This window comes from Salmo salar, chromosome 19 (genome assembly GCF_965601325.2).
Source record: "Salmo salar chromosome 19, fSalSal1, whole genome shotgun sequence".
Classification (NCBI taxonomy): domain Eukaryota; kingdom Metazoa; phylum Chordata; class Actinopteri; order Salmoniformes; family Salmonidae; genus Salmo; species Salmo salar.
The window spans coordinates 24,829,294-24,841,632 of NC_138309.1; the positions used below are offsets into that span (position 1 = coordinate 24,829,294).

The 12,339-nt window shown below is 40.6% G+C and overlaps 1 long non-coding RNA gene across 1 annotated transcript in view; it reads right to left on the reverse strand.

The window, feature by feature from the left end:
* Nucleotides 1–1,134: 1,134 nt before the first annotated feature.
* The window catches only part of LOC145850372 (uncharacterized), a 103,947-nt gene continuing 92,742 nt past the window's right edge, over nucleotides 1,135–12,339 (reverse strand). The window contains exon 3 of the long non-coding RNA XR_014381608.1: nucleotides 1,135–1,741. This is a non-coding gene — a long non-coding RNA (uncharacterized LOC145850372). The remainder of the gene's footprint in view (nucleotides 1,742–12,339) is intronic.

Below are 12,339 nucleotides of genomic sequence, written 5' to 3' on the forward strand. Positions count from 1 at the left end.
TTTATGACAATTGGAACTGACAAGTAGCAGTAGACCTGCCTTTGTTGTCAATATTGGGTTAGACGTTCAGGTGTACACCTAGTCTGTAAAGATATTGGGGCTGAAGTACAAGTGTTGACCTGGTTTGTATGAATGTTGAGGCTTCGGCACTAGGGTAGACCTGTTTTGTATGAGTATGCCCATGAATTTACCTGGTTTACATGAGCAATGGGGTGTAGTGATACACAACGCTCATACAGGTAATTGGTCTGGATGGATGTCTATTGCCCATTAAAATCCTTTCTTGCAACAAGCTTGTGGTTAGAAAAAAGTGGGTCTGGAGCACGTGTTATGCCACTGTACAATGAGTACATCTATGAAATGATTAGCATATAGAGGTCACAAGACGATGATACTGTATGCTAATAACAGGGTTTGGGTGTGCAGCAAATAGCTGGATGGACTGTAGGTCACTGTTGGTGACTGTTGGTATACAGGCCTAGGCAAAGTGGGTAACAGGGCTGAGGTGTATTGGCAAAGGAACTGGGGTCTATGAGTAACAAAGAGCGCATTTAGGGCTAGGATATGGGTGTATCCGTACATGATTGTATCAATATTAGGGTATTGGCATGTGGGTGTTTTGAGTAAGGGCATGGGGGTAACAGGGCTGGGGTGTGTGGGTAATTGGGCTGAGATATTGGGGCTGAGGAATAGAGGTAAATGTCTGTTCATTTTATTATAGGCAGAGCACTGTAGGTATGTTCCCATCGGTCAAAATTGTAAATAGATCATAAATCAAATAAATCATAATTTCTTTACATACACTCTAATGGAAAACTGTCAATTATATGGTACTCTTTTTTATTATCAAGAGTCAAATACATCATATTACGTATTGGATTGCAAAAAAATACATTGTCTTGTAGTTTACAAATAAAATTGTCCCCCAGTGATGTGGACGTAGTCAGTATTGATATCCCAAAAGAAATAAATGATCTCACTACAATACATTTTAATGGAAGTTTGCCCATTCAAGTTAGCAAAAATAGATAAGATCTTGCTACCATGGAAAGGTAAATACCTTTTGCGGAAAAATTACCCTGATTAATTATTTTGTAACACTCGTTGTTGAAGGGGGATCCAAAACGCTGCGGGTAGAGTGCTCATCCTCATGTTTATTAAAGAAAACACTTAATCAATACAAAACAAACAACAAAAACAGTCCAGTAAGGTGCATAGACTATACTAGAAACAACCACCCACAAAACCCAGTGAAAACAAACACAACTAAATATGGCCTCCAATTAGAGACAACAACAGTCAGCTGCCTCTAATTGGAGGTCATTGACAAAACTCACATAGAACTAGAAAAGCTAGATAAACATAGAAATAAGAAAACTAGACCCACAATACCTAAACCCACAATACCCAACCACACAAAACAAACACCCCTGCCACGCCCTGACCAACTACAATGACCAATAACCCCTTTTACTGGCCAGGACGTGACAGTACCCCCCAAAAGGTGCAGACCCCAAATGCACCTCAAAACAAAACCCACAAAAACACCCCAAACCTAAAGGGAGGTGGAAGCCCCGGGCTGAGGGGCGTCGCTGGAGGCCCCGGGCTGAGAGGCGTCGCTGGAGGCCCCGGGCTGCGAGGCGTCGCTGGAGACCCCGGGCTGAGGGGCGTCGCTGGAGGCTCCTGACTGGGGAGCATCGCCGGAGGCCCCGGGCTGAGAGGCGTCGCTGGAGGCCCCGGGCTGAGAGAAAGCAATATGGAAAGCAATATGGAAAGCAATATGGATTACATTTTAGGTTTACAAGTGGCATAACATTTGGATTGTTGCATGTCTGGGAAAAATTTGGGAACAAATGGGTTAATGTAAATAAAATGTTAATACAATGAAAAACGTCAGCTGATTGCACCTAAGAACACATTTTTCCCTTAGGAAGTAATTTTGCCACATCAGATTTTAAATGAAGAAATAAAATAATTGGGATTAGGTGTGTTGGTTACATTTTGTTAAATTCATTTAGACCATCCACTAGGGACTGAATAGCATACAATCAATATTGTCCTTCTTGTGCTTGCAATTCACTTCTGTATTCAGAAGGTGGGCAAAATTAAATGTGACACCACATCTTTGTAAAATGGGGCTAGGATGAGCATTCAAGGCTTTGAGCAGAAAGATAATCAACAATTGCAGGTGTACAGATGTAGGATCTTAATTTAGCCACCCTGTTGTTGTGGGACATTTCCTGTTCAGCAGGAAATGCAAACTTGTAGTGTATTCAAGGTTTAAAAAAGCTTCCAAAGTTTGTAATTTCCACTACAGTTTTTTTACATGAATTATAATCCACACAATAATTCACATGTCCTGCTGCTGCAGGATTATTTTCCTGCTTTGAGAAACTGGTCAAATCAAGATTAAACAACTGTAAACGTAAAACAGGGAGGATTTATCAAGCCTGTCAGTTGACAGACGGCATGTAGCGTATTGTCGTTGGTCACTCCAAGAGACCAGTATCACTATCTAGTGATAGGCTGGAGGGAGGGAAGGAGGGACAGAGAAATCAAGAGATGACATTTGTGAGACAATTGAGGCCATGGGCGTGTGTGGTGACATGCAGTCGTGGATGGGAAGTGAAGAGGTCAAGTCAGTGTGACTGAGGGCCATCAGGAGAGGGTGTTGAAGGACTAACAAGAACCAGACTTAGACTGCGTCACAAATGGTAGTCAAATCTAGATAGAGGGTGTGAAGAGATCGATACCCTTGACAGTTGACTGTTTAAGTTGGGAAAAAACATTGTCAGTAAATAAAGAAAGGCATCTGTCTCAGTTCCAGATCTGGGATAATTATAGTTTTAGCAATGCTGTGTGGAAAGTAACTACTGTATTTTTGCGGGGAAACAAATAGTTACTTTGTAACTATAGTTACTTTTCTACAACAATTTCAATACAAATGTCAAGAAATGACTATGTTTTAAAACTATTTGAATACAGATCTCAGAAAGTGACTACTTTTCAAAACTATTTCAATACAGATCTCAGAAAGTGAATACTTTTCTGAAACTATTGGATTGGCTGCCTTCAACTGATGGCAGGGCTGTATCTGTAACTGCATGAAATAGAATGAAGAGCGCACACAGAAGCTCGAGTACTATTCCAATCTATCTGACAGTCATATTTGATCTACACAATGCATTCTATCTGAACATTCTGTAAATGTCCATTGCTCCAGGTGTAAATAATAGTCACCAATTAACCAATGATACTTTGTACATAAGTATAAATAAGTTGTGACGCTCAACTACTGTATGACTCTTTCAACATGCCACTGAAAAGGTTGAAAGCTGCAATTAATTACCTGAAAATACTGCAGAGTAATTCAAAGCCAATTGCAAACATTGCAAACAGCAAGTTGGATGCCTACAAAACAAATTCTCCAGTGTTAAAAAATAAATAAATAACAGAGTGCTAAATCAATAATGAAAATGTGGAATCTGTGGACACATATAGACACTGGAACAGTGTTAAATCAACACACTGCTTAGTGTAAAGCCTTATTCAAATATTTCCCAGAGTGCCTTGCCTTTTGAATAAATTGTAGAGTTACCACCCATGAATGTATTTGTTGGTGACAAAGATATGATTGTTACATTCATCCAAATTCTGACCTCTGGACTTAACTGAATGAGATTCTTAGCGATTATGTAAAAAAAAAGAATAATACATTTAACACAACACCACATTAAAAAAAAAATGCTGGGTTAAGAACGACCTAGTACTGGGTAAATAGTAGTGATATTACATTTGAAACCGAGGCATGTGTCAAAAACGCTAAGCAGTTTACACTCGAAGCAGTGTATCACTTTATCAGACGCACGTCATCAATGAGGTCCAAAGCTTTGTTTCGTCGAACAACCACCTGATTGTTTTGGTAATGGTTTTGGTAGAAGTCAAAAAGGCTACCCTGCGCGCTATTGTATAATAATTTGGCTGCTCTAAATGATTTTGACCAGCAGGTGCCATTAGTGTACACTGTGTTGATCAAACCCTCGAGTGATGAAACTATTTTCAGCACAATTGGCTGGAAAGCATTAATGCTTCAGAAATCTTTGTTTCCCCATGACTAGTAAATAGTGGACAGAACACACATTGAGTTATTTTGACCCAGCCAGTTCAATCAGATCAAGCATTAACCAGCGATAGCAGACACCCGCATAGTGGATGTTTTGGCGGTGTCGAAGGTGGAACTGCGTTGGAGCCGTCTAGTCAGCGAGCAGCTGATCTTGTGGTCATTATCACGAAACCACACCCGCCCCACTCATGTTAGATGTTCAGAACGAGAAAGTGTAGGCTATATGGAAATAATTATGCTCGAATGGCAAAATCATAATCAGCCTAATCGAGGTGTAGATTACATCTCACATTCCGGTGTTTGAACTTGAAAACAAGGCTGCATGTGATTTCTCTTAATGCATGCCAATGGTCATGTCAGCTTTAACTCTGTTCCACTCCGACACTGTGAAAAAATCAGATATGCGAATGTCAGCTAAAGCGGATCTGATTGAATTGGGCCCTTAGTTTGGTTGTTTTCTTTGAAGACTGGAGGTGTGGCTTAGTAGGTGTGTGGTGTTCCGATTGCTATTTTTGCCCACCTGTGTACGTAAATGTTATTCCAGTACGTCTGTTCTGTTGTACTGTCCTCATGTTAAGCTTGAGCACTGACACTTCTGTAGCTTTAAAACGCTTACACAAGAGCATGAGTCCATCAACTGCCTATGCATATTCCAATGTTGGTTTAGTTATCACTTTATGATATTCAAATTATGTTAAGTAATGTAATGAGTTAAAATACCAAAGGAAAATGTAAATGTGCAGTGTACAAATTTAATGACATTTACTCTCACATGTGGCCAAAAATAACTATTTGAAAGCCACGTCCCCAATAACCAGATTACGCAAAACATGGGATAATACAATTTTAATGTAATTCGTAGGTTATTTTCAGAAGCCGTGGCCAATAGGGGGTGAGGCTTTAATATAGTTTTTTTGTTTGCCACCGATGAAAGTAAATGTCATTCCTGTTCATTTTTCTACACGGCAAATTCTTTATATTCTTTTCAATATTTTCAGACATTACATATTTTAATATATATGTAATAACATAACAAATATGTTATAACAAAGTGGTAACTCTCCCAAAATTGGATATGCACTTGAGGAACTAATACTCTTGTGTAAGCCCCATAAAAGCTACAAAATACAACTATTTTATGCCCAGGTCTGCTCAGTTCTCACTCAAGCTTCTACACCTCATTGTACAACGCAATGGATATTCACACATTTTGTTGTGACGTGAACGAGATCTCTGCAAGATCAGGACAAACAAGTACTATAGCTGCTGGTTTGTACTGTGTGTTGGAAATAGTTAACTGTCTCTTGGACTGCGTCACAAATGATCCACTGCACACACTGGTTGAACCAGCGCTGTTTCCATGTCATTTCAATGAAAATATGTAGGACAACCTATTCCCTATATACAGTAGTCCACTAATTTTGACTAGAGCCCCAGGAGCCCTGGTTCTATGTCGTGCACTAATAGGGTGCAATTTGGGGCACAACCCTTCTCTGGTAATGGAGTAATTCAGGCAGGCCAAAATAGAAATGAAAACAACAATCCTTCCTGGTAATGCATATGCCCTCATTTAGTGGCCACGATTCTAGTTCTGTCCAAAGTGCTTATTATTTACTATCTGTATTATCATTCGAACGCCAGACTGCAGCAATGCAATTCTGAACCAATGAAACATGGGCACTCAGTCATAGAGAGAGACCCCTCTTATTGACAGCGGTCAGGCTGAATACAGACACTCAGCTCTTCTCTCTGCCACAGCAAATTGGCCTGTGTTGATTTTTCATTGTACTTTTTCTAGTGTTGCAATTAACACACAGTGAAATAAAAGAACCCCCAGTGCTGGTGTTAATAACCATAGTTATTGTTATACACTGTGGAGAGTAAAACAGTCCCATCAAAACCATGCCCATCATGATCATGTTTCCCAGCATGCTCTACTGCTGGTTGATTTCATTAGGAATGTTTTGAATATCTGTGTTTTTGTAAACTACACAAAGATAAATAACACACTTTTCTAAACTAATCCAATCAGTTAGTTAGATTTATTGCACCCGTTACTTTGTTGCATCCCTTTTTCTCTCCCTCTCTTATGCCTTTCTTCTCCACTCCACTCCTATCCATCCATCCATCCATCCGTCGAGTCGGAGTGGAGTGGAGTCGGAGTGGAGTGGAGTCGAAAACAATAGTGGATGAGCTAAATGGTATGTGCTAAGCCTCACTTGAACAATGCCCAAATCAAGATGCTGAGGATATGAGTGGATGAGATTATTTTTTTGTGAACTACTAACAGAAAAAAATTGAAGGAAGGAGGGTAGTGAAGAGTCATGTGTCTGAGTTTAGAGCAACTCTAAAAATCATACCAATATAAAAGTTCAGCATCTGCTCTGCCCTGAGCCAAAGGGCCATATAAAAAAAATTGTCTGAGCATGAGGGATGCCACGTGCCATGCCTAAAATCAGACAGCAGACAAAATCAGTTTGTGTGTGCGCGTGTGAGTGCATGTGTGTGTGTGTGTAGACAGACAATAAGATGGTAGAGGACAAGAGGAAAATGGTGACAGTCCAAGTCAATGTCGATGGTATAAAAAGGCAGACTATGGAAGCCCTGAAACACCCCCAATATATATTTTTTATAAATTGTGCGGACAGAGGGGTTGCAATCTTCAAAGAACAGTTTCCGATGCAATGTGCGTATGAATTAGTAGCGGAAATGTGTTGCAGTTGTGCATCCTGAGATTCATGCAGATTTGCTCCAATATGTATTTTTTTGGATCTATTTTTCATAAATTAAGTTTATTGCACCGTACTTGCCTACTCATTTTCTTTCTTCCAAAAAAATGTAAAATAAAATGCACAATTAGACCCTAAGAAATATCTATATTTTGGAGCATCCACACACAGGGGCGGCTTCACCTTAAAGTATTTTTCAATTTGAGGCTTTTCAAATATATTCCATTCTCCTTTCTCTTGTTTAAATTATGGCTATATTCCCACTAATATTCCTTTATGTAATTAAACTTTTACATGGTTATTTTTCTGTCTTTATAATTATAATTATAATAATCATAATATTTAATTTCCCATGCTCCATGCACGTGAAGCTTGTTAGTGCTTGCTTCTGTGCACAAATAACTTGACCGCTGCAGTTTGAGATGATTTATTCCATTTTATTTATGAAAAGAAGCTGATATTGGCCTTTATTAATTACAATTTATTTCAGATATTTGACCTTAATTAAATTGATTAATATTATTTAGTTTCTATTCCAAGAAAATAATATATATTTTACAGTACCCTATTCATTGCCTACTGAAACAACCGTTACTACACTTCAAAATAATAACAACACATACTAATGTTAGAAAGTAGAATATAAACTAGATATAGGCTACTGTGGGTGGGTAGGTTTAATACTTACAACCAAATAGCCCTAATTAAAAGCATGCCCAGAGCATGTGGCTGAGAAGTACCAGAGCGAAATTGTAGCTGGAGAGAAGGCTAACACCATTTTTTACATTTCCTTGAATTACGCTCTGCTCCTCAATTCACACTCGCCCATTTACATGCTCTGGCATTCAAAAGCAGTACTGCTTTAGGCTATCAAAGAACTGTCAATTAATAATCTTATTAAAGGATGGAATCAATGAATGAATGGCTGCAGCAGCCATTACACAGTCTGACAAGGTGCATAACACATTAGGCCTAATTAGACAAAATAACAATGAAGTCATTCAAACGAGATAATTAATTCAAACAATTTAGTATTTTGTTTGAACTTAGTATCTAATTTTAATAACTTTTTTTTACTTCGTCGTTCAAACTAGATACTAAGTCGTTCAAACTTGATACTAAGATATCGATTCTTTTTTTTTTGCCTTGGGCTTCAGGGCTTCCGTAGAGATGATTATTTTTTTGCCTTGGGCTTCAGGGCTTCCGTAGAGAGACAGAGACAGACCTAAATAGAAACACAGGTAAATCTAACTGAATGATAGCTAACTACACACACACGCACACGCACACAGACACACACACACACACACACACACACACACACACACACACACACACACACACACACACACACACACACACACACACACACACACACACACACACACACACACACACACAGTGATAGGGCAAGACACAGAATGTATGGAGTATCAATAGTATTTGGGACTGACTGGGTTCAAACCCAGGTTTCCAGCATGCCACTGACTGGGTTAGCCAACTGAGCTGAAAGCCATACTTATTTCTACGCCAAACTCACCACTGCTGTGTGTGGCCGAAGAGCTCTATTTTCATGTCATTAAACAAATGTCAACGCCTGGAGTTTGCTAAATGTCTTTGGCACTTGGACTGGAACCGGTGCTATGGTCAGATGAAATTAAAATAGAGCCCTTTGGCCACGCACACTAGTGGTGAGTTTGGCATAGAAATAAGGATGCATAAGCAGAAAATAACTCCATACCTACTGTAAAACATGGTGGGTGATCTTCAACTCGTCACGGGGCCCTTGTGAAAGTCACCAGTGCCACTTTACATAGTACCAGGACATTTTAGCCAAAAACCTAGTTGCCTCTGCTAGGAGGCTGAAACTTGTCTGCAAGTGAATCTTCCAGCAAGACAATAACCGCAAGCACACATCAAAATCCACAAAGAAATGGTCCATATAACACAAAATCAACATTTTGCTCTGGCCATCTCAGTCTCTGGACATGAACCCCACTGAAAACCTGTGGTTTGAATTGAAGAGGGCAGTCCATAAGCACAGACAAAGGATATCAAGGATCTGGAAAGATTCTGTATGGAGGAATGGTGTAAGATCCCACGCAATGTGCTCTTCAAATCTCATATGTTTGTCCTGACTGTATACTGTTATTTAAACAAAGCAGCATTTGTTTAATTTCAAGGACAATAATGTGGTATGTTGGTTAGCTGCTGGGTACCATTGCACGTACGCTTTTAGTCAGCTAAGCCCATCTATCACTACGCTCTTAGAAAATATGTGTTATTTCTTACACGTGTGTCTAGTAAGGGACAACACATGTTGTGTTACTTTAAACACAATAACTGGTGCCGATGGAGAGGGCTTCCTCGCTTCTAGACATTAGGAAACTTTGCAGTATTTCGTTTTATTCATGTATTTGTTACATTGTTAGCCTAGAAAATCTCAAGTGTTATTACAAACAGCCGGGAAGAACTATTGGATACCAGAGCGACATCAACTTACCAGCACTATGACCAGAAATACGACTTTCCGGAAGTGGATCCTTTGTCTGAACCACCCAGGGCATTTGAACTGATTTAAGAGGCTGACCCAAAACAACGCCGAAGGAGAAGTTGAGGCGCGCACACCACCCACCGCTTCTGAGTATATTACTCGCTAATGTCCAGTCTCTAGAAAACAAGGTAGACTAAATTAGAGCAAGGGTTACTTTCCAGAGAGACATCAGGGATTGTAACATACTCTGTTTCACGGAAACATGGCTCTCTCGGGATATCCTGTCGGAGTCGGTACAGCCACCTGATTCTTTGTGCGTGGCGCCGACAGGAATAAACATCTCTCCGGGAAGAAGAAGGGCGGGGGTGTATGTTTCATGATTAACGTCTCATTTGGTATTGGTATTTTATTAGGATGCCCATTAGCTGTTGCAAAAGCAGCAGCTACTCTTCCTGGGGTCCACACAAAACAGGAAATATAATACAGAATGACATAATACAGAACTACATACATTTTTAAAAAGGCACACGTAGCCTACATTTCAATGCATACACACAAACTATATAGGTCAAATAGGGGAGAGGTGTTGTGCCGGGAGGTGTTACTTTATCTGTTTTTTTTTAATTAACAGGTTACCTGTTTATTTGAGCAATATGAGCTGGAAGGAAGTTCCATGCAATAAGGGCTCTATATAATACGGTACGTTTTCTTGAATTTGTTCTGGAGTTGGGGGCTATGAAAAGACCCCTGGTGGCATATCTGGTGGGATAAGTGTGTGTGTCAGAGCTGTGTGTAAGTTGACTATGCAAACAATTTGGGATTTTCAACACAGTGTTTCTTATAAAAAGAAGAAGTGATGCAGTCAGTCTCTCCTCAACTCTTAGCCAAGAGAGACTGGCATGCATAGTATTAATATTATCCCTCTGATTAAAATGAAAAGCAAAACGTGCTGCTTTGTTCTGGGCCAGCTGCAGCTTAACTAGGTCTTTCCTTGCAGCACTGGTGCAATTGGTGTAATTGTAACAACACACAGGAACTCAAGTCCTTTTGTTCACCTGACCTAGAATTCCTCACAATCAAATGTTATCAAATGTTATTGTCACAGCCTTGTACAGTATATGCCCCCTCAAGCCTATACCATGACGGCCCTCAAGGAACTTCACTGGACTTTATGCAAACTGGAAAGAATATATCCTGAGGCTGCATTTATTGTAGGTGGGGATTTTAACAAAGCAAATTTGAGAACAAGGCTACCTAAATTATATCAGAATATTGACTGTAGCACTCACGCTGGTAAAACACTGGATCACCGCTACTCTAACTTCCGCGATCTATACAGGGCCCTCCTCTGCCCTCCTTTCAGCAAATCTGACCACAACTCCATTTTGCTCCTGCCTTCCTATAGGTAGAAACTCAAACATGATGTATCCGTGCTAAGGTCTATTCAACGCTGGTCTGACCAATCATAATCCATGCTTCAAAATTGTTTTGATCATGCGGACTGGGACATGTTCCGGGTAGCCTATAATAATAATATTGATGTACAGTACATGCTGATTCGGTGAGTGAGTTTATAAGGAAGTGCATTGGAGATGTTGTACCTACTGTGACTACTAAAACCTACCTTCTTTGCCCGCTTTGAGGATAATACAGTGCAACCAACGCGGCCCGCTACCAAGGACTGTGGGTTCTCCTTCTAGGTGGCCGATGTGGGTAAGACATTTAAACGTGTTAACCCTCGCAAGGCTGCCGGCCCAGACAGTATCCCTAACGAAGTCCTCAGAGCATGCGCAGACCAGCTTGCTGTTGTGTTTACGGACATATTCAATCTCTCCCTATCCCAGTCTGCTGTCCCCACATGCTTCAAGATGGCCACCATTGTTCCTGTACCCAAGAAGGCACAGGTAACTGAACTAAATAACTACCGCCTCGTAGCACTCACTTCTGTCATCATGAAGTGCTTTGAGAGACTAGTCAAGGATCATATCACATCCACCTTACCTGTCACCCTAGACCCACTTCAATTTGCTTACCGCCCTAATAGATCCACAGACAATGCAATCGCCATCACACTGCCCTATCCCATCTGGACAAGAGGAAAACCTATGTAAAAATGTTGTTTATTGACTATAGCTCAGCATTCAACAACATAGTACCCTCCAAGCTCATCATTAAGGCTGAGGACCAGGGTCTGAACCCCGGCCTGTGCAAGTGGGTCCTGGACTTCCTGATGGGCCACCCCCAGGTGGTGAAGGTAGGAAACAACACCTCCACTTTGCTGATCCTCAACACTGGGGCCCGTCAGGGTGCATGCTCAGTCCCTTCCTGTACTCCCTGTTCACCCATGACTGCGTGGCCATGCATGCCTCCAACTCAATTATCAAGTAATGAAGTAGTGGGTTTGATTACCAACAACGACGTGACAGCCTACAGAGAGGAGTGAGGGCACTCGCAGTTTTGTGTCAACAAAACAACCTCTCACTCAATCTCAACAAAACAAAGGAAATGATCGTGGACAGGAAATTGCACTTCCACATGGACAGGAAAGCAGTGGGGAAGGTGGAAAGTTCTAAATTCCTCGGCGTACACATCACGGAAAAACAAATAGTCCACCCACACAACAGCGCCTCCTAAACCTCAGGAGACTGAAGAAATGTGTCTTGTCACCTAAAACCCTCACAAACATGTACATATTGTCGGGCTGTATCACCGCCTGGTACGGCAACTGCACCGCCCACAACAGCAAAATGCAAAAACTTAAATTTTTCAAACATATGACTATTTTACACCATTTTAAAGACAAGACTCTCGTTAATCTAACCACACTGTCCGATTTCAAAAAGGCTTAACAACGAAAGCAAAACATTAGATTATGTCAGCAGAGTACCCAGCCAGAAATAATCAGACACCCATTTTTCAAGCTAGCATATAATGTCACATAAACCCAAACCACAGCTAAATGCAGCACTAACCTTTGATGATCTTCATCAGAT